The sequence below is a fragment of the Lepisma saccharinum genome, unplaced genomic scaffold (genome assembly GCF_977018435.1).
Source record: "Lepisma saccharinum unplaced genomic scaffold, izLepSacc3.1 HAP1_SCAFFOLD_238, whole genome shotgun sequence".
NCBI lineage: Eukaryota > Metazoa > Arthropoda > Insecta > Zygentoma > Lepismatidae > Lepisma > Lepisma saccharinum.
Genome location: NW_028143012.1, coordinates 1 through 24,479, shown reverse-complemented (window position 1 = coordinate 24,479; position 24,479 = coordinate 1). Strand labels below are relative to the sequence as shown.

The window sequence follows — 24,479 nt, the reverse complement described above, 5'->3', positions numbered from 1 at the left end:
TACCAAGTTTTGGTGGTCCTGTGGTCAAGGGGTAAGAAGTTAACCCACCCACCCACCCTCCAAAACTTTGATCACTCGTAACTTTTGAACAAATAGTCGTAGAAAGGTCAGGTTTAGTGCGTTGGTCGAGTCTCGGTGTCCTCTGTCCTTCCATACCAAAATAAACATAGGTTGTCATGGAACCAATTTTTTTCATCAATCGAAAATTTTCTAAGTCCACAGCGTTAAATTGCAAATATCTCGAATTTTTGACAAACAGAGGTGTCCCATAGGACCTTTGAGAAAAAAAAACACGTGAAACTCTACAGAGGTGTGGTTATCTATAACCGCAGCCGTTAGAACCTTTTTTTTGGTTGGGCACCACGCACCCTGGCGGGTTTATAGGGACCAGGAATCCTAAAAAAAAAAAAAACAATTATTATTTGTTTGTTTGCTTGCGTCACAATACAGAAATAATGAGAGGCGCGTGCATGTGTGTGTGGCAGAAATATCACATCGTTCGCGAGAGGTTTACAAAGGTCACGATATATAAACATTGGCCGGGACTTAGAAAAATTACGATAAGGTGCATTCGTACTTCAAGAATGAGAAAGTGTATTTTCTCGTACCGGCTTTTCTGCGCTGTGAAACATCGTCAGCGCAATAAATGAGGCGCGGAACGTGGAGAGAAAGTGAGTTTTTGAGGTTTTGGTGCGATTTTCTTAGAGGTCAAAAAATCAGGGGTGACCTAGAAGGCATATTTACTGTACTACTGACACTGCAAGGAATACTTATTTCGGGATTCGAATCCGGCATCCCTGAGGTTGTAGCACGCTGGGCTAACTACTACGCCAAGGAGATTGGCTAAATATGTATACTACAGTACCGCCGGACCAGGAACCGGCGCGGAGACCGCCTTCATGGCAGTGACCCTGTGTTGCCGCGTTTACCTGCGAAGGAACTCGCTGTCAAACAACCAATTATGCCCACCGCTTTTGCAAGAGTCGACAACGTTAAAATCCCCCCCCCCAACCCACAAACAGCCAGTAAAGAAACAGGATTATGTCAAATTAACCGTTCTGCGCTGTGATTGCACACCAGTTAGTATGGCGACTCCATTGTAGAAATAGCACAACACGCGTCTTACTCTATAGATCAACCACAAGGGTGAAAAACTTTGGACGAAAAGTCCCCGCGCAGCTTTCCCTTCTTCCCTTCAGCTCGGGCCATATGGAAGCATGGTCCACTCTCCCCCTCCCCTCCTCTCGGAAGTACGGTTCACAGGAGTCGCGAGTCTGCGCAGGTTGTTTTACTTGTGGTTCCACTATACCTCTATACCCCAACTATTATTGCTCGGAAGTTGCGTCAAAATTGTTCGTTTGTTTATTGCTGGGGAAATGTTGGACATGGTGCTGAGAATAATTCGGTTTGAAACTACGATTAACATTTTGATTTACAGAGCTTGAAGCCTCCCCTCCCAAATACTTCTAAAACTACTTACCTAATGCATGTTGAAATTAACTCTTCTATACCCTGTCCTACTTATCTCTGGAGCAGGCGAAGGAAAACAAGTCTCTGTGCAAGTAGTGACGAGAGACGACTCGGCCAATGAACACTCTAGACGAAGGGGATTGCGTGCAGGGGGGAACCGACTGCAGTTACCAGCCTTTCCAGCAGCTTGTACTGTTTCGCTCTGCACACTCCAATTCCTCCCCTTCTCTGACGCTATGCGCGACCTTGCTACACAGTTAGCTGGGACAGGGTGTAGTAAAACCATTACCCTTTCCGGTCGCACTGCTCCTGCCGGAATTCCTTTGTTAAATGTTTAGTTCTTACTATCCCTAACTTCAGAGTGGACTGGATCATCTGCTTTTTCAATGAGACTATTGAATTTTTATAAGCCACTCGTTCCGTATGCTCCTTTCATTCCTTTATCTCCTACTGAATGGTTTCCAGTGTGTTTTGGAAGTCAATTGACAAGTCATTCTTGGGGATTAACTTCTCACAATCGGCATGGATACCAGCATGGGCCAAGGGTGTTTCTCCTGAGCTTTTGAAGATATCTTTATGAACATTCGTGAGAGACTCCTGAACAATTCTGCACATTAAGAATTTTAGTTTCTCATATTATTTCAGATCCTTCAACAGATTGTGAACTGGAGTGTACACATTTTTGTACACTTCTCGCATACGGTCAGGTAGAAGTCTTGTAAATATTAATTCACTTTCGCCGTTGATAGGCTTCGCAGAGTAAAACTTTAGCGTTAGGGATTACTTATTCCCTACAATGGACGAAACTGGCTCGTCCTCATTCTGAAGACGGATTTCACCTTGTATTCACTTTGGACGGTGTCTAGGGAGCCCCTAGCGACTCACGGATGGCGTAGTGGTAACGTCGTCGCCTTGTAATCAAGGGGTACATAGTTCGATACCCAGTGTTGGCACATAGTGGTTCGGATTCCACTTTAATCAGTAGGTTCAGTCCCGATTAGCTTTTCTGTGCACAAAGTGGACTTAAAACAACAAGTCAATCAATCAATCAGTCTAGGAAGCCTGTAAATTCCTGCATGAGCTCCTATTTTGATTGGTTGTAAGTCATAGGATTGTCTCCTCTGGCTTGCATAAACGCCTGATACCGCTTAAGAACAGCTCCGTAGAACGGCTCCTATTCTCAACCCAGCGCTTTCAACTTTTCCTCAAATATTTGCGAGTTATCCGAGAACGTCTCATAAAACTGAATAATGTCAAACAATGATGGATATTTGACCGACCCAATGTTTGCGATTCAAATAGGTCTGCCTGTCGTTGAATCTGTGCTAGTCTAATTTGACTACCGTTACCACCCTGGGGCCTGTGCACAGTTGTGGAAGTGGCTACTTGGTTAGTTAAAATCTCTCCATGTGTAATAGCCCCCTTTCGACTAGGTTCAAGGTACAAGTGGTGACGTTTAAACTTCCTGATTCCTCATTCTTTCCAAACACACCACTATATACCTGCCAACGGCATTTTCCAATGGAAATATATTTCTCAAAAAATCTAGTAACTTTGTTTTCTACCGTTTCAACTTCAATGTACCGCAAAAATGACTCATCTACTACATTTTTCCGCTTTTATTATTAAATTACATATTTTATTACGACTGGCATTTGATCAGTGTCTTGGGTTGCATTGAAAATAAGGGGAATGGTGATTTTAGGCCATCGTTTATTTTGCCACTCAACACATGTTTTGAAGCCAGTGTATTGAGCTCATTTTGAATAGAAATTTAGCTCCCCCAGGCAGAAAAAGACCTAACCACTCCTTATTGCCACCAATTGGCTATATTAGTAATGATGATGATGATAACAATATTTGTGATTAGTCAAAAGTGGAAGAAATGTGACGTAAAATAAACAAAATCAATCAATTAATATCAATAGTAATACATGCATATTGAACTCACCAAGTTAGGACAGAAGTGTTTTACGCTGTGCTGTCTTTGTTGTAAACTGGTCCAACACATCCTCGCAGTCTAGTGGGTAATGTCACAATTTAAAGAGCACGTCAATGTTCACACTCTTTCTCAATGCCTTATTGCGCTGAGAACTACAAAGTTATTTTTTGTTTTTGTTTTTGTTTTTGTTTTTGTTTTTACGAATGTCACTCATTTCAGACTAGTCGAAACTGAAATCCTCGCAGTCACAAAAGTAAATCGAATCCCCGTTGCCCAGCAGCTGAATATTGCATTGTTGTTTGGCGCTTACACAATTCAAATTCATTCGTTTCATTCTTCCAAAAATAATGATTAATCCAATACTAGTACCATGGGTGTAATTTAGTAGGGACTAGGGAGCTCAGCCCCCAAAACCAGTCATTACTTCCCACTAACGCATACGACATATACTCAAAATAATTAAGGCAAGAGAAACTGCACAAGAAAATAGATAATTTATCATAAAACTTTCATGTTACAGGAGTGGTCACACTTATGGAAAGAAGTCCAAATTATGTTTTGATGCAGAATACAACAGAAGGTGCGATTTGTAGGGGTGTTGAGGAGAATTCAGCCCCCCTCTGTCTTCAACCTTCCCAACCATAGATACTTATTTCCCCGCCTATTAAGTGTAAATCTACGTATATTTTTTAGCATATACTAACATGATTTGTGGTAATATGTTTTGAAATTATTTGACTGCACTTGTTGTTCCGGACAAGGTTTTAAAGAAAATATGCCACTATTACTTATTTTGATATATTCCAACCTGGTAAACGTCATTACATTCAAATAATAGCGGCTTGGCATCCTATGTCAGCATACATAGAATTTTTCAACAATGAGTTTCTACAGTTCTGTTTTTCTGAACATTAAAAATTGAAGCCGTCATTCTAGAGTAGTGGCGGTGATTGGGGGAGCAGTTGCCCCTATTCCATTTTTGGCAACTTTTGCCCCCGCACTATGCTAAACCTTGGAAAGTAAACTGCCCCTGCCCCCTTTCTTTCAATAGCAGATTTGACGGGGAAGAGGAGTCAGAACAAAAAAGTGAAATTACTAGTATTTCCCGTGGATCTTTATTATTAAGATATACGACTTAAAGTCGCGTGAATGTAAATGTGTCACGATCATGTAAAGGCGATTCCATCGTATGAAATCGCTTTATTAAATGGTTATTACTGCAGTTCATTATCGAATTCAATCCTTTCCAAATTTGTTGTGTGTGTTGATTCGCGTCACGATGTATGCAGGCGCGCGGGATATTTTAATTTTCCATTGCACAAGGACGGTGTAGTTGAAAGTTGTGTTCCACTCTGCCTGTGAGGGGTGAATACTTCAGGGGTGCTCTCTAGGAATCACAAGTATCTCTTGGAATCTCAGAATAGATGAATTCTTCTGGAGGTGAAAACCTTGATTTCTTTTTTCAAGTAACCAACAGGAAGATTATCTTAGAAGAATACGTGTACATATTTTGGTAATCTTAATCATATTTTGGAGATTGGAAGTTATTGGATAATTATTCTTTGATGTTGTGATCATACGCTTTGTGAAGTCAAATGTGGCAGAATTATCATTGTTTTTGATTAAATAGTTTGCCAATAGTAGAAGTCAATTGACGAACAAACATATTTAGAATTAGGAAGAAAATTAAGGAATGCACAGGCAAAATGATCTTTAACAAGCCGCGGTAGCTCAGTCGTTGTCGACCTCCGTGGTGAAGTAGTTAGCACAGCGCGGTACGAAGCCAGGTGTCTCGGGTTCGAATCTCGGCTGGGACTTGGAGGTTTGTGTTTGTCCGAAATGAGTAAAAAAAAACGAGAATACAGTAAAAATTGACATGTGTGAAAGTTTGAGAAATGTGTGAATGACAGTGGATACTGCCGAATAGAGGTATTAAAACGGGATTCTTTTCACCTGTTCAATCGGCTCCGGCGCCCACCCAGCGTCGTACCTGGAGAAAACTGGAGGGTAAAGGCGGCCAGGGGCGTCGTGCTGGTCACATTACCCAACCTTCGGCCGTGATCAAGAAATGCCTTCTACATGCCTTTATGGCGTGGTGCATAGCACAGGAGAGCATTTTACCTTTACGTTTTATAGGCAAAATGATCACATGAAATCTACTGTGAATGTCACATTTGGTGTCATTTTGAAGTCACTTGTCCGGAGTTAAAGTTTTTGGTCGAGGTTCCTTATTTAAAAAGTGTAGTCTCACTTAACTTCCAACTTTCTGTGTCCTTCACGCCATCATTTATTAGTGCATATAAGCGTGTTCTTTTCTTTAAAATTTTGCTTATTTCCGGCCTTCTTATCATCCGCGTATGGTAATTCTCTTAATAAAAGGTTGAATTTATCCTTATGCTTACATAGAGACGAAGAATAGCACACCTCTTGTAAATAAAGAAATAACTTTGGGGATTTTCCATTTTTTGATAGTTTGAATTCTCTGTTTCTTTAATTCATTTATTCAATACGCATTTTTTAGGGTCAGAAAGCATCCAGTTTAGTTTAGTTAATTGTTTAGCCCCTTAAATATACCCTGACCTCAGTATCTTTGGAGCAAGCGAACGAAAGCAAGTCTCTGCGCAAGTAGTGACACAAGATAGCTCTACCAATGAACACGTGAGACTGAACGGGACTGCGCGGAGGGGGGAGTGACTGAAATTACCAGCCGTTTCAGCAGCTAGTGTTGCCCACGAGACGAGACGAGACGAGACTTTGGCCTGTCTCGTATCGTCTCGTGAAAATGCTGTCCCGTCCCGTGTCTCCTATCGAAAATATTCGTTTGTCTCGTCCCGTGACTCGTCTCGAAGAGCTTTGTCCCGTCTCATTCCTTCTCGTCTCGTCTCGTAAAATTAATGTAGGATATCATGCCAACAAGAGTTAAGAGTGGGAAAAACATTATTCCCTAAAGTGGGTTAAACCTTAATAACATTTTGTTCACTGTACAGTCAGAAAAAATAAGGTTTGTTAATAAGGACTTTAATATGTAGTCTAAAATAAAGTTTGTTGACTACCAATAGCTAGATAGTCTATGTAATCTGCCCTGTATTTCTGTCGTCCATCCACTCTTTATCCATAGTTTGAGGCTAGGAATGTCAGTGTCGAATCCACCTGAATGTAAAGTTCATCTACAACAAATTCCGCATCCATCCCGACACTTGACAAAAGAAAGGTGTCATCAAATTCTCTCTCTCTGAGACTGAAATAGGATATGTTTCTTCCGCTAACTCGAATGTTGAGTAGAAACTGCGCACCGAAGTGGCCTCGACGATGATAACTGCGAGGGAAGTGCAATTCAGCATAAAACATGAACTCGAAGAGTCTAGCTAAAGACATCTTTCAACTCAGCTGGAGGTTAGATCTCAGTCGGAGGGAAAAGGGGGGAGGGGGGAAAGGTATATGGCGGTCCTTCTGGATGGGCGGAGCTCCCGTGAGTGCTGACCAATAACAGGAACGTGTTCTTCCTCTGCGGGGAACACCACGATAGAATCTTAAGACTGGTAACGAGGGAGGCGGTGCCAAGGGGCAAATAGAAAGAGGAAGAGAGTACCTTTCATGAACTTTTGGTTCTTGATGTACCTGGATTTCCTCGAGATAAAAACGGAGGGAAATAAGAAGGGGGAGAAGTTTACTCGGCGCCCCAGGCTGCTACGAAAAGGTTGACCTCGTTGTGAAAAGGAGCCTCTTCCACGGCTATTAGAGTATGAACCCCTTTGTGGACATGATCTAGCAAAATAAGGCGTAGGATCAGAAAGCTTTATCCTATGTTTGTAATTGGTGCAAGGCCCATGTCATTCTCGGACCAACTGAAAACATTTTTGTATTTTAACAAAAGCTCTAAAAGTTGATTTTTCTCATGTTCCTCCAATTGAGGATTAATGTCAAATTTGGATATATCCACTTGTGGGATATCGTCGTTTTCTGATTCTTCCTTTGTTAAATTAATTGTTACAGAACTATTTTCCTGATCCACCGTTGGCAACTCACAAGATTCTGCGCCACCGATCCGAGTACCTTTGCGAATTACAATTCTATAATTCAAAGGATTGGATACCCAAACAAGTTGTGTGGCAGGGTTGAGTATCAACCTTGGTACCATTATGCCAGATTTAGCCTGAAAATTTGCATCCGGCTCAAGTAAAGTTAAATTCTGATTTTCTGTATTGACTAATTTTATAGGGATGCACAAATGTGATCTTGGTTTCACAACAATTCGTTTAGAAGCCACATATTCAGGTTCAACAGTATGTACCAGCAAACCTGCCAAATTAACGGAAAAATCAAAAGCTTTCTTCGAATCAAACCGAATGCGGTTGCGTGGAGGAGTACCAAATCTGCTCAAAGCCAATTTATTGCTTTCAAAATCTAAAGTTGCATTTTGGGCTTTGAGAAAATCATTACCAAGGATGGTATTATGACCAAAATCTTGTACCACCCTGAAGGGGTGCCTAAATGTAAATCCATTTAGAGAAAAATCTAAAAGTACAATTTCTTTAATTGTTAAACAATTATTCGTGACACCTTTAACTAGAGTGTTGATTTTAAACCTCTTAGCATGGGCAGGAATATCCTTATCACTTGTTACACTTATTTGGCTCTCACAATCGACAATAAACCTTTGACGTTCCCCATTTACATTGGCATGTACATAAATGAGGTCTTCAGACGGGAAAGTAGAGACTAAAATCTCTTTACTGCCCGCAGGTATGTCTCCATTACTTGCGGTTAATTGGCGTTTAAATTTTCTGGATTTTGAAGACAAAATTCTTGGTGGTGATTAGGAAAACCACATTTATAACAAAGTTGTGGGCCACGCCGGTCACCTTGATCGGGACGTCCGCGGGGGGCTGGTGAACCTCGCCCCGGCCACGCTGAAACGATTCTGAAACCGGCCGTTGTTTGAACGATAGCCTCTACTTCCCCTGCCCTGAAAGCCTCGTCTGTTGTTTGAACCACGATTGTGATTAAAATTACCCCTTTGATAATTTTGACCTACAGTTCCTCGACTTTTAACGCTAGGTTGCTGACCTGCTTAGCCAAAGCTTCTACAGCGGACGGTTCTGAAGTTGGGAGAGACGTTTGTTGTCTTTTGACAAGGTCCAATTCAGCTTGCAAGGCTTGCAGCTGATTAGTCATGTCTTGATTAGCCCGAGGTGCTGATTCCGGAACAACCGCCGTAGTGCTAACTACGGGGTTCTGGTGAGGAATGCGCAACTCAGCAGGAGACGGAAAAAGAGTTTCCTTCTGGGTGCTTAGTCCCGACTCTCAATACGTGAGCACGGAAACGACCATTTCGTTATCACCCCAACTCGTGATTGGAGAGAAAATCGTAGTCCTGACTGGTCGTTAACGAGTGCCGACTTCGATGGCTTACGAGTTCTCGCTAACGACTGAGAATATAGTCTGTGATGCACTCAAAACAAGTTTGTCGTAGAGGCTACACCCAAAGAACCAATCAGATGGCGAGAATTGAAATCGAGAGTCGTGAAGAATCGATCGATCTTCCTAAAAATCGATTGTGGTTTGTTTACTGTCTTATGAAGTTGCCCAAATGTCGAAATTGATCTTAAATGTAAAACTGCACGGAAAAATAAATAGCGAGTTTATTCGAATAGATAATATTCATGTATGTGAGTGGCACTCCATGAGGATTTTCGGAAGAAAAAATAAAACAAATCTATGCACTTACCAAATTAGCTAATAACGTCAAGACTTAAAAAAGGAAGAAAAAAGTTGTACAATGTTATGAATGTCCAGCCCAATATTTTTTAAAGATGTAATAGTAGTTTTCTTAACTGCATAGAAGGCAGGGTTGTTTCTTTCAAATTTATTATGAAAAGAGGTGTTTCAAATATGTGGTAACTTCTCCGTCCAAGTTCCGATCGTTTAATTCAAAATTAATGGTATTTTTTACACGGCTCGATTTTTTTATCTGTATTAACACATCGTTACCACACATTCTTTATAGTTTTAGTGATTTCTTGCTGCATCTCGTGTGAAGAACGATTTTTCCCCTCCACACATACCTACATGATTGTTTGGGAGTATATATATATATTGCAACATATTGAAGGTTAGGTTTTTATTGGTAAATAATATTTTACGAAATTTTAATGGCAAAAATACACACATATTCCTAAAATGAATGTTTTGCTTGTCTTTGATACAAATAGCTGATTGGTATCTTACGTTTTAGGTTAAGCAGGTTAGATTTAAGGCTCTTAGAATTAATAAAACGTTCCTAAATACTTTCGTTGTAAGGTTGGGTTAGTCAGGTTTAGGGTTCTTAGCATTATAACAATATCTCTAAGTGAACAAAACATCCAGTTTCAAGCACAAAACTCCCTTCGAACCTTGATGAAAATCTGCTAAAACTCCATGTCTTACATAACCGGAAACCAAGAATGATTATTTGCTGCAAATCACAGCTACTCGTGTAAGCTCCTTTAAAAATCGAAGTATCTCGGGTAAATAATACTTTGTGTAGAATTTAACAGTGCTAATTCATTTCTCCAAGCTTCAAACTTACCTTCACATATTGTTTCCAGTATTCCAAACTACTTTCTAATACATCTATAAAATTTGCAAAAATGAAAAAGAAAGAAAAAAGAAAAGAATACCATTCAACATTCGGAACAGTTGCCAACTTCTCTATTAATGGCAGAATATTGATTTTCGGTAGGTAATTGTGGGAGTTTGTGAAGGAGGGGTAATTTTCTATGAGCATTGTAGGAATATGTATGCATTTTATCCTATATTTTCCAAATTTTATTTACAAAAAAAAATATTGAAAACGAACGAAGACATCAAACATTGGGAAATACAGGAGTTATCCATTGTTGACATAACATTAAAGTGCAAAAGCAACCTTTTGATGTAATTCTTTTATGGCACATTCCTGGTAAATCCAGGTTCCTCCCCTCACTAATTCATAATTTATTGAATGGAGATGGAAGAATACAGAATTTCTTTGCATTACCAATTCAAGTGTGATTTTCCTCAGTGAAATGTACAGAAAACATACCTCAAAAATGACAAAAATATGCTGTCATACAATGAATTTGCTAAAAAATATGCCTTAGGTTTTTTATGCATTTACATGACAAATGACAGCATCATCATAGCGTTCACAGAAGATAGGAAATTTAATTTGGTGTGGAGAAACAAGCTAGGATAAAAACATGACAAAAATCTGAGGCCTGTAAGGGGAAAAAAATCTGAAAATATACTTACTGATTTCATAAAGGTGCTTCGTCAAAAATGAAAATTGTTACTTCTGGAAGTTTATGACAGCCACACAATCTTCATTGTGTACCTCAACCTATCTACTTACCATTCAAGTTAACATTTCTGGAGGTGTGAATATCCTTAGCTAGTTATATGCAATAGCGTATGGCAAGTTGTGAATATGCTTAACTAGATGGCACCTCAATTGCAGGAAGAACACAGTAATTGCATGACAAATTGTATGCTGTAACTTATTAATGCGTAACAGAACCAAGAAGTTACAGAACTGGCATTGTAAATTTACACAGAGATCCAAGATGTGGAAATTATGGGAGTGCAATACAGAGTTGTTGGGTTTTTTTTTTTTTGGAAACTCTGTGAACATTGGCACATAATACCAAAGACATGTTTTTCCATTTCATAAATTTTCAGTCAATTATAATGTCTCTAACATGTAAATTTTGCATTCGTAGATGCTATTTAATGATTGGTACAACAACTATAATTCCTCAAAACTATTTATTTCAGTCGTTATAGTACCGAGACAGTGATGTGAAAAGATTTATGAATTATAATGACAATCTTAGTGTAGGATTTCCCTTACTCTTTGAGTGGAGTGGAGTTTTAAGTCAACTTTTGTGCACAGATAGGCTAATTGGGACTGGACCTACAGTTTAAAGTATGATCCGAACCACTATGCCTCACCGGTTCTCAAACTTAGAACCCCTTGATTGCAAAGCAAATATGTTACAACTATGCCATTGGGGAAGCACCCCTACCATTTGAAGTAGATGATGTAACAAAAATTATTGTGGATGCCACATGCAAATGGAAATATAGCATCAAAAGGTAAAAATAATAATAATAAAAAGTCTCTCAAGAGATTGAAAATGAAATCTGGAGTCCCCTTGATGTTGAGGTAATTAAGATTTGACTAATCTATTAATGGGGAGACTGTTCAAAGAAGTCCTCCCATTAATGACTATTGCAATATTGTTGTACGAGAACCAGTTGGACCTAACTTAAATTTATGTAATTTTCACGAGTGATTATGTCTGAATATATAAAAGTCAGTAATTTGAAGATACTTAAATCCTCTTTACCACTAATGAGAAAAGCTGGACATGGGTGAATCTGATTCCAAACACGGCTTTTTTAGAGTTACGTTCCTCTGGTTCTCACACGGCAACATATGACATGAGGTCGTCTTTATGCACAAAGAAGCTACAGTTTAAAGTGGTATCTGAACCATTAAGTGCCTCTGCTGAGTATTGAACATGGAATCCCTTGATTACAAGATGGCAACATGCAACATTTCCAATACACCAATGAAGAGGCTTGAACTGTCAGTGAGCAAATGAGTAAAGTAAACCAATTTCAGATAGAACAGCACTGAAAAATATATTTGCAATGAAACTTTTCTAAATCAAGTGGGAGGTGATTGTGTACATTATGAAACATGTATTCATGAAATCAGATACACACTGATGCAGACCTTTTGTACACAGAAAAGGCATAGTTAAAAAAAAAAAAACCTGACTACATGGGAACTTTGCATGTAATATCAGCTTTTTAAAACTTCAGGAAAACCCTTTTGTGTGTTCTGTTACAGCTCTTGCAATAACAATCTTCTACAACAACACACTACTTTATGGCAAAAGTAACTAAGGCAATGAAGTACATTGATATTTCATAACGACAAACAAGGCTTAAAAACTGTTGCAAAGGGGAAGCTTTAAACAGAATAAAATAAACCTTTTCATGTTTCATCTTGCATATGAAAATATAAATCTCCTTTCTTTAAAGAAATATATTTTAAGGTAACATCCATCCAAGCCATATGAAATGGCTGATGTGCATTTTACTGAAAAATTATCTGAAAATTCTGGCTCAAGCAGATATTTAGTTTTCTGTTGGTTGAGTCCCAATCATCAAAAAAACTTTCCAGCAGGTATTAAAAATAAATAAGTGAACCATTTAAAGTATTCAATAATTAAATGAAATAAGTGAGGAATTGGCACTGCTAACAATATTGAAATAAAGTTCTGGTGTACCGTTACAATGTTATATTTCAAAAAGAATGTCACAGAAAACCTATTTCACACAAACTTAATAACATTAAAGCACATCTGAAGATTCACACACACACACACACACACACACACACACACACATATGCAGAGTTGACAGTGGATAGGAAAACTGAATTTTCTTCCATCCCTCCATCTTTGATTTTTGTTGCCATAGGAGGGTGATAGTGAAGCACCATGTTCTTTAAAAGACACCTCCATTTTTGTTTTAGGATGCCAATGGTCCAAATGGCAAGAGTGTTTTCACCAGCACCATCTATTGGTGTCATGACCCATGGTCCTCTGGATACCCACTGTTACCTGCAAAGATAAAGAAAGGCCTGTCCTGAGTTTCCACTGTAGATAATAAATATCCCAATAACAATTGAAAGTAACTTCACTTAAAAGATTTTTAAGGATCAGCAGGAATTCAAGTATTAACTTATGAGCACTTCTATAATCTATTGCTTTACTTCAAAACATCTAAAGTGCACATATCCGGTGATGGTCCCCCCAGTGTCTTATGAAACAAACTGTATGTTAAATTTGGCAATCCTCTAAAGTGCCACATTTATATAAATTTTGAGTACTTTCGTTTAAAACGCAATGTCAATGTTTGACTTCCAAAAATACGCAAGTGTTCCACAAAAGCTCTATTTCCATAGCAAATGGAATGTTGAACAAATGAACATGTAATAGCCCCATCTAGTTGCTGCACTTTTTTACACTCTGTGCAGTGCTGGTGTATCCAGTGTCAAGAGTAGTGCAAGGAAATCACGTTCAACCAACTAGACGGAAAGCAGTGTTCCAGTTAAGAAGATTCAACAAATGCCTGTCTGCTGCTTTGAACGGTCATTGGATTAGTTAGCACACATCACGTGACCATACACCAGTCCGAAAGGTAGTGCAGATGGTGCAGACACCAAATACACTACTTCACTCAAAATCAACAAACTAGACAACTCAGTGTTGCACCGTGCAACCAACTAGACGCTTCAGTGCAAAGAGAGTCAAAAAGTGCAGTCAACTAGACGGGGCTAATGTGTTATGACTCCTAGGTGTTTTATAAACTTGCCTACAACATCCTCAATTTACATTCTACAAATTCTATTACATTTCAATAATCTTGTTATTCATATCCAAATTAAACATGTATCATATTTAATCACATGCTCATTGTGTGGCAAACATTATAGATTATGCTAACTGTGAATGTTATGTGAAGGCTTCCATGAAAAGTATTGTCTGGAATAAAAATAGTTATTTGATTTTATGAAACATTCACGTAACATTTCTATTAATAAAAATGCTTCCACATAAAATTGTCCCTAGCATGGTCTTGTTGTATACTGGTAGGGTTTCTTCTTATTATTATTATTACTACTTGTATCTAAGAATAAAACGTTTTGATAACATTTGAAGAACTCAGAAATGTTTAAAATTTACGGATAATGCACATTTTGTAATAATAAAAAGGTGAGAGAAGAGAATACTAGACTTATTGTAGAATATAGATAATTATGAAACAACACTGCACATGTATTCATAATACAGTAATGGTAATAAACATAGTACTTCACATCTTTAATAATGCAGTTCATATATGAGATGAGTGCAATTTAAATACTTCATGGAAAAAATTATTAACAATAATTATTCCAGACTTAGAACATCTACATACCTAACAGCCAAGTGTTCCTTGTACCTGCCTTATTCTTATATTGACAAAAGTATCTGATGTTGGAATTCCTCATGTGTCCACCCTGGATACCGAGAGTAGTCACAATATTTTCATTTTAATCGGCTATCTGCAAAAGAGGAAAAGTACTGTAACTTTTGCACAAATAATTGGGTTAACAATTTGAGGTATTGATCATAATAAGATACTGCACAAAGTTAATGATTTTTTTAAAAAATATATATATATTCATGGTATTCTGAATGAGAAATACCATCCATCTGATGTTACACATTACTCAGTTGTTTACTTCTGATTTATTTATTTGAAAATAGCAACTGTTTTGAAAACCCCACAAATTCACCTTTTACTGTGTTCCAATAAAAAATAATAAAATATTAAAAGAATATCACTCTGGAACTGTTATTGCCATGAGCACCTTTGATTTGGTTTGACTTAACAATTATAATTGTATTGTTTTGTCCATGCAAATAGGAATACGAGATAAAAAGTGATACAAATGTGTTTGTTAATCCAGAACTATATGGATAGTATTGAAAATAAACTAGCATGTTCACTTGCACAATATACCTACCTACATGGCCAGTCAGCCATTCATTTCAGTATTTATGTTTTATTACATTTTATTGTAGAAGCTGTCTAAAACCCACCACATGATGGATGTCAATAGGTGTTATTATAATGAAACAAAAATAACATACACTATCTTACCTCCTTTTAACATCCAGCTGATCTGCTTGTATCATTGGGAACTTCATCCATTGTGAGGAGCAATAACCACCATAGCACTCCACACTTGCTCTATACACTGGCTGATGACCTATAACCATCTGGCTGGTACCTCCATGTTGTGAAAATGAGAGCTTCTAGCACCTATAAAATTATTTCAGAAAAAATAAATATAAATTCTCTTACAAGGAAACTTCTATCAAACAGTTCCCACTGACTCAAAGATTTTCATGCTTAAAATAAATTCATGCTACCCACTATCAACACATGACATAAGGTAGTTAAACTGAGTGCATTCTGTTGATGGTTTCATATAGAAAAAAAATATTTTCCCCTTTTCAATTGATGGTTATGAGTACAGTATACGAAGTACCCCCTCCCATGCACACACACACACATATATATACATTACTAATGACATTTTTGTCACAAAAAAAGGTTTTCTCTCACCAGTGCCTGGGCAACCGAATGGAGTACTTTCACTATTACTGTGCTTAGGCGTTTAGGTTAGATTTTGTGATTACAATAAAAAAAAGATAATTTTACATTCCTGTCGTGATAAAAAAATAGATTTGGGATAAATTCTAATGTCCGTAACTCTGTAAATATACGTTTCTATGCCCCCAAGCTTCTGATATAGTCTTAACAACAGTTAATCTTTCCATGGGGAATTTTTCCTGGAAATTCGAGGGAGTACGTAATTTAGTACACTCGACCTGCAATTAATACAACTTAAAACATAGTGTCAAAATTTCCTTTAAAATCTTTATCATCAGTTCACGTACTGTATAAATCATGTGTACCATTTTTTCCCCCTATATATAACATATGGTAGTGGTGCCTAATTGAAGTATTTTATAGTACCGTAATTTCATTTACTAGTTGCAACAGGACAATACGTTGCAGAAAATGATTATAATGATAAAAATAACGCTTTTTTCATGGAAAAAAGTGATTTCCAGCTTGAAAAATCTTCCGCTATGCATATGAGGTAAGTAGCAATGATTTTTATTTGAAAACAAACGAGTTTAATGTGTCTCCGGCTTATACTACTGTTACCCAGAAAATTAATTGTTCTTATTTTGTGCGGCATCGTTATTTTACATTTTGATGTGACGTTGGTGGAATGTTGGCATACATTTCCCAGGTGTATCAAAATATATTTTGCAGTAGTATTTTATTTCGCGATTGCTAAGCTTAAGGAATGTTGCAAAAATATCAGCTCTAATTCTTACAAAGTACGTGGAACAATGTAATTAACAATAAGAAGGAAAATGGCACGAAGTATTTAATTCTTTAGGTACATCGTAGCAACAATTCACCATACATACGTATTTCACTCTCCCCCAGATTTGTTCCAATTGTCCTTATGTTCATACCCAATAATATTAATAACATACTAACATGACGTACTTACTCGAAATACGACTGAAACGAAGTGGGCTTGCAATTCTTCTTTCTTCAAAACCATCCTCCGCAACAGCTGATAGTGTCCATCTTGAAAATCTGCAGCCGTGAACGAACTCGGTAGGTGCCTGGCTTGTGAGTAGGTTCCACTCGTTTTCTGTTAGCGCGTCCGTAACCGTATTCGTTAACGAAGAGTGGAGACTACACTAAATGGCATTCGTTAGCCTTTCTTGACAAAAACGTCACGAACTCGTTAGACCTTAACGTGTTGACAGTTCAAGACTTAGGCCCCTGAGCCGAATTCAAGAGCTCTTGCACCGTTCTACGGCGCATAAGGAACTTTGCTTTTTCATATTCCTTGAGGTCTTTCAAAAGCTCCGGAACTGAATTATATTGTTTTTTGTATATCTCCCTGATAAATTCCGGGTGTAGACCTGCGTTTAAGCTGCTTATTCACAGCCATGTTAGGGTCCATCTTAAACAAGAGGGTCTGCTTGTCCCTAACATAAGATGATACCGGTTCATCGTCCCTGTGGAACCGATATCTGATCTGCTCTTCGATCTGCAGCTGATCAAGGGAGCCTGTGAATTCTTCAATAAGTTTTTTCTTGACGTCCTCATAGCTGACTAAATTGACGCCTGGTTGCTGGCTAATTGCATTAAACCAACGGAGGGCTGCCCCACATAACAACGCCGGGAACATTTGCCGTTTTTTCGTTTCCTCCCAATTGTTGAAAATCGACGCACTTTCGAAACGATCTATGAATTTAGTAACATCCTCCCCCGAGGCACCCTGAAACTGAATGCTCTCGAAAAGGAGGGGATGAATAAAAGGTAGTTGAGCCATGGTGGGTGAGTCCACAAGAACTGTGGGACGATTATCAATTTGAAAGTTAGCCTGCGCGCGTGCGCGACTTCTAGTTAATGGAGGACTTCTGATTGGGGTGGATGAAGCACAAGGTAGGCCCTCCACATCAAAAGACGGACCAACAGCATTATTGGCGAGAATGATGAGCCTATCCAATGTGGTATCAAGCTCGTCCTCCAACTCAATAAATGACATAAGGCATTACTAAGGGCCGTATTCATAGTTAAATCTCAAGACACTGTGTAAGAGATTCTTAGCCAAGACGATCTTGGGAAGGTAATCTCGTCTTGAGACAGTGTCGTTTCATAGTCGGTATCTTGAGAAACTCTTGGCTAAGAGCCTCTCTTCCCAAGGAAAGAAACTTTCTCTTCGCCAAGACGACGATCCTGAGATACGATTGCCTGAAGTGATACCAACTTAAAAGAACTGCAAGAGAAATTGTCAAAAGAAACAACAAAACACATTTTGAAATACATTAATAAATTACGTGAAGTTATGAACAGAGTCGTAAAAGTACATTTATTTCGATAAGTGATGATTTTGTTACAGAAGATGAATTACTTTCCTGGCTTTGTATGTTTTTCTTGGGTTAGCGATAGGGTTGTATGTTGGTAGTAAAACAAAAGAAAATCACGCAGCGGTGTGCAGTCAAGACGTAAATTCACAGCAGGCGCTGTGCTGTAGCTTCATGTTTTGTTGTTCATATACGTTGATGAAAGAGAAACAAGAACAACAAAATAATTATCTACTCACGGATTAAAACTTATAGATACTAGAGTTTGGATTCAAATTAAAAATTAACCAGTAATTAGTCTACATAGAAACGAGTTACATCAAAACTCAGCGTTCATCTATGCTACGCAATTTTTTTTGTCTTGAGAAAAAAAGTGTCCCTCCTTTTTTTTTGCATACGATCGCTCTCTTTGAAATTCTATAAAAAAGAAATGGGTGGTCCGATTCTAATGAAATTTTATTACGGTGCAACCAGGAAGGTTTTAAACAATTCTTAATTTTCAGATTTTTTAAATTTGTCAAAAAACTATTCTTATCAATTTTTGCGAAACTACATCTCTTATAGTATTGTAGTCCTACAAATACAATTTTGGTCTTGCTTTGAAGGTCTTTGCATCTGTTTTTCAAATCCATTATCATTGTCAATTCACATTGCAAAACAGATTTTTAATCAACGGAGTACAGGGTGTCTACCAAAATAACAAATCCAAAATTCTTGATCTTTCTTCCCTTTTTCTTAAACTTATTTAATTGCTCACTACTTAGGCATAGTTGCAAATTTAGATATTTTTATTCAGTGAGAAACCCTTACCACAAGGCCGGTGAAGATGAAAACTGAAGCTGTGCTTGACTTGCTTTAATTATTAATGCATGTAAAAATTAATGCTCCAGATATCATCTTAGATGGGGAATGGCCACATTACGTTATGTAATATTTTTACAAAACTTTATGCATACAAAATTGTAATTCTTAAGAACCAAAGTAAACAAATTTTAAACACAACTCAATATAATTTAAATTTCCAAATATTCAATATTATTAAATCCCAGGACAGGTATATAACAATTTAACTCGCTACACTGTAAAAAAAAAATAGCAAACATTCTTGACCACAAGCATGATTTCTTGACTATCTTGACTGGTAGACAGCCTGGAGTAAATATGTACATGGAACGTGTCCAACACTGTTAGCACTAAGAGCCTGCAGTATCTATGGTTCAATGGACATCGCTGCATTGATATGTGCGAGAACCATTTCAATTCAACTTTTTTGGGACACAAATTTGATACATTATATATTAGAAAAATCAATTCATTTGTGAATATATATCCATAAGCATAAGATAAAAAAAGTTTTAGTTGAGCAACTAAACCAAACTAAAAACTTCAGTAAATATCTGATATTCCCCGGACACCTATAACTTCTTCGTTTTGTCAATTTTTGACATTTGTATTTACCTATCTGCTTCGCAGAACATTCTTTAATTCATTCACGTTTTTTTGATCAAAGTAATTGTAATTTTTTTTAATAAAAGTGTTTTTGTAACTGAAGAATGTACATGTCCGCAAATGGTTCGTGGGGCTATGCGAGAATGGTGTGTGGGGCTACGCATATTTCTTTCGAAACCAATTTTTAACTATTGTAACCTAAACGTGACCCTACCTAACCTAACCCAACCTTACCGGGAATCGTTCATGGGGCTATGTGTCAATGGTTGAATTTCCGCTATGAAACATTCCCACATCACACAAAACACCTTCCAGATGTTAAACAATGCTACAGGAACTTATTACCGTTAAGTAGTTTCTTCTGTAAAAATGAAAAAAATCTGTCCGGGGAATATCAGATTAGTACCAAAACTACTTCTATGGATTCGAAATCCCAAGCGGAATACTCATAATGAATTTCCACAATGTGCATATAAATTGTTCACTCCTATTCTCAAGAGTATAAGCGAAATGCAATGACATAATTCGACACAAGTACAAGTAAAATTCATCAACGAAGAAAGCGTAACATCTAGAAGTTGGAATTTCAAATGGGTGGTTACAATACACGTGAACAAGATATGCGGAGCAATTATAGCCTGGCATTTATGCACAAAATGAGTTAAAGCAAAGGACATCAAATATTCAGAATATGTTAAGAGCTAAACTTTTGACAGAAGACAAAATAAATCTACTGTCATTTAATGAATATCTGAGATGTATCAAAGTTTAATGCAAAAGTGTATAACAATACACTGGTGTGTTTTTTATTCCATCATAAAACAGAAGGTACAAGATTATGGGATTCTCACATATGAGGAGATGCACAAACATTACCAAACTAATTTATCCCACTCCCTAATCACAGCCTCTCTGCCTTTGCTCATTTACGCTGTACCATAGGCTATAGAAACAAAGTGAGAGTCCATGGTCACAATAAAATGTTCCACCGAGCTATGATCAATTGAAGGGCTTGGGTGGAAAACATGGTAAGTGACATTTTGGTATTTTTGAGTTACAAAGTAAAATGTGCCATCCTTCAATTTTAGAGTGAAATTGCCATGTCATACAATTTGCAATGGACTCGGTGAAGCCTTCTGAAATTGGTAAACACAACACAAAAACAATTTATCTACAGTATAGCTTCTAATAATATTTTTTCATAATGAACTCGGAAATGACCAAGGTGTCACTTAGCATGTTTTACACACAGAGACCTTCAATTGCTTCCTATGAACATTTCTCTTACATAAGTTACTCATTATTTTTCAAATCGTATAAGAAGTATATATTTTTTTACCCAGTCAATTAGAGTAACATTAGCTTGATGGTACACTATCATCAGGCCTTTTCCCATTAATGAATGATATCAAGAGAATTTGATGCACTTACTTACCTGAGTAACTCTCAACTGTACCAGGCTATACTGAATAGTTGAAAGCATATAATTCCTGTTGTAAATAATTTTTGGTATGATACCACAGATTTTTATGTTACTTTTTTATCGATTGTCTATGCATGTGTGCACATGGTGCATACATACTCCCTCCCATGGCTTCCAAGAATATCCACATGTTACAAATTCATAAAATTGATTGATTGATTTAGTTTACTTTACTTCGCGTTTTGTGCCTCTTGGCTACTTTGCGAAGATGGGGATGAGTGATGAAACTGATGAATGGACATTCACAAACAACCAAGCCCGAGCGGGATTCGAACCCGGGACCTTTGGCGTCGCAGCGCAATGTGCTAACCACTCAGCCACAGGGTCCGGCACAAATTCATAAAAGAAACAAAGGAATTAAGATAGTTAATTTTCCTAGACACATGGACATCACAGAAGTTAATTTTACTAGACACATGGACATCACTGAGAAACATTAAACTGTGTATTAAATAAAAATCAAAACTAATTTACAGGTAAAGCACTAATTTATTTTGAGAATAATCTTGTTCACTGGTCATACATAAAGGAAGTCACATTTCATTATTTTCTTTGACTAAAAAAAAAAGGGGAAAGAACATAAGTTAAATGAAACTATGTTGTTCACGTATACAAAATACACATGTTTTTGGTGACATTAAAACCATGTAGTAAAATGCATGGTTTTAAGGAAAATACAGTTTTGCAGGATAACTTTTTGATATTTTTAGTATCAATCAATAGTATCAATGCACACAGCACTTGGATGAATACGAATTTAACGTCATGGAAAATGCTAAAACAGCGTTCACAATAAAAATCAAACGAAGAGATATCCAGGTGGCATCTCGTAAAACTAGGATTCCTACCACTATAATTCACTGTCACACACACATGCTGATGCAGAAAATTGTGTGCGAGAGAAAAAGAGAGACATTGAAAACTGAGTGAATAGTCTTTGACAAAGTATAAGCTGACCACATTGTTATATTCATATGAACAGTCTATTCACAAGAAGCTCCTTTGCAGCTCACCATTGTTACGATGCACACGTGTAGGCTCTATTTCTACAGACATGATATCTGAGGTTCCTTGAAAATTTCAACATCGCCACTGTATATGATACCCATATTGTGGAAAACTGCACACGCGATAACAATGTCTCGAACTGTTTCCAAGTCTTCTGGACAAACGTAGAAAACGTCGCTTCCATATCCCAAAGGTACTCTCCACTACATTCCTCTGCTGAGCATGGGCATAGTTGTACCTCTTTCAGGATCAGTTGGTGGGTCTTGGAATGGACTGTAGAGGTATGGTCGAGTTGAGCTGAATATCCCTTGCCATGAAGAATTGCATCTTGTCCTTTGGAATATCGAATTATCATAAATACTTCCTGCCCATCTAGCCACGAAGTCAAGAACTCCCTTTTGGGACCTGCACTACCTGAAAAAATAACAACAAAATATCCTTAAGACTGATCTCACAATTTAAAATAAAAACATGAAAAGTTGTAAAGAAAATTCATTCCACATAAATTAATGCCTAACCACAAATTAACCCAATACACATACCTGATTATTAAAATGTCCATATCTTGTGCATTTTGAAATGCAGAAAATACTCATTTCTGAAGTTAATAACACGAAAATAACTGTGTTTGTAAAAGTTTTTCAGTATTATTCAAATCTAAACAATTGCTACATACCTGCCTAAACTACTTGCATAAGTGCACACGAGCAGGATGGTAAAATTATTCTCATCAGAAAAACTGTTCAGTATTTGCTTATAGGCACATGTAGAATATGATTTATGTAAATGCATGTGTGTACTATGAGAATATCGAAATTACAAAAGCAGAGTTTGGACCTATATTAATTTATGTCAAATAAAAATTATCTGAAGGGATACAGCCTCTTCTGTGTACACCTTTGGAATGGAAAATAGAAGAGAAATATTCATGATTTCACAATTATGCTTGTTCAAATATGTTCATGTTAAATCATATATTTTTGTGTAATCATATATACTGTAGTAATAAAATAAAATCAGCGACTACCTTCATTCACCAGGTGATGAACCAAGCTTTGGGGCTATTTTCACCAGGTCTCGTGATTTGTCACTGTGGAAATTTATTTTTAAGACACAAATATTTTCTTGTATTCTATCTTTTGCACTGCATGTTAGGGAGGGCAGTTAGGTATTCCATGTGTGTGTCTAAAAATAATCAGAAACTTCTATAGTGCACAGGTTAGGTAGTTTGATTAACTGTTATTGTCTTGTTTATTTTCCCAAGTTAATGTGAGTAATTTCACATACATACATTGAAAATGTGTGAAAGATATATCTGGTCTCACCACATTGTGCCAGTAGATGCACCCAAAATAGAAATACTAGGTACCCTTAACAATCTGTACTCCCTCAAGAAAGAAAATGCCTTGCATGGTTTATGTTAAATGTTGAGGTTTTTCACTATTTTTAGCTCGCACAGATGTGTCATTGTGAAATAAAGTACGTCTGTTACCTTACTGTGAAACAGCCTGAGGGCTTCGTGCAAGTGAATATAGCACCCAGCACGACATTCCACAACAGGAGCTAAAATTTTTCGTCGTTAAGTTAGGAGTGTTAGGTTTGGAGTTGACGTGTTCTTTCGCTCTTTTTGTGTGCACATAAACGGTTTTTTACTAATAAAAGGCGGCGAAAGCAACCGTAGATGGAAGGTTTTAGGTTACGCCGGTCATACTTTGGAATCAAATACATCCGTTATTTGTGTTTTCCGCGAGTTGGAACCAATTTAATATTACGTAAAACATCGAAATCTGTCCATTAAAAAGAAAAAACAATTCTCGAGGGAGTACATTGGGTTAACGGCACCGAAATCCTATTGTATTCCATTATTTTGCTACACAACTGAGTAACAAATCGATGCACTACTTCAGAATCAAATAATGTTCATGCAGAAGCAGTATTATTATAATACAGGATTACACTTTTCTTTATGAATCAATAAACCGAAGAAAGAGAGGCAGTACAACCAATTAACAAGGTTTATGTTTCCTCAAACTAAGATAATTACGTAGAGAGTAGTTCAATTTACATACCTGATGCAAAACTGAGGCATAAAAACTGGACAAAATAGCTGTTGCAATGAGAAAATCTTCAAAATATCCATCCTCTTCATCATAGTTTAGAGAACATTCTGTATCTCAAGAGACCTGTTTCGTTCTCTTGGCGAATACAGGATCTTAAGAGACCGAATATCGCTCTTACGCTGCCAAGAAGTGTCTATGAAACAGCGAATCTTAAGATGGATCTTGAGAGAGAACTATGAAACGCCAAAAGTGTCTCTTGGCACAGACTGTTCTTATCCAAGATGGTGAAGTAAACCGTCTCTTGGCTAGTATCTTGAGATACGTTTATGAAACAGCATGGCGTCTTAAGAGAGGTCTCAAGACGCTTTCCTTTCTTGAGAAACGACTATGAATACGGGCCTTACAATGGTGACGTACCTTATTTAAAAAATTAACCCCCCGTTAGTAAAAAATTCCGCGAAGAAACAAGTCTAACATGATATTAATGAATTTCAATTTTCATTTATTTCAGAGTT

General features: G+C 37.3%; 1 long non-coding RNA gene across 1 annotated transcript; it reads right to left on the bottom strand.

The window, feature by feature from the left end:
* Nucleotides 1–13,003: 13,003 nt before the first annotated feature.
* Nucleotides 13,004–16,868, bottom strand: LOC145982542 (uncharacterized). The gene is made up of 4 exons (XR_014441070.1): nucleotides 16,593–16,868; nucleotides 15,158–15,319; nucleotides 14,429–14,555; nucleotides 13,004–13,068 (listed from the first exon to the last, which is right to left on the bottom strand). It is a non-coding gene; the product is annotated as an uncharacterized LOC145982542 (long non-coding RNA).
* Between the last annotated feature and the right edge of the window lie 7,611 nt (nucleotides 16,869–24,479).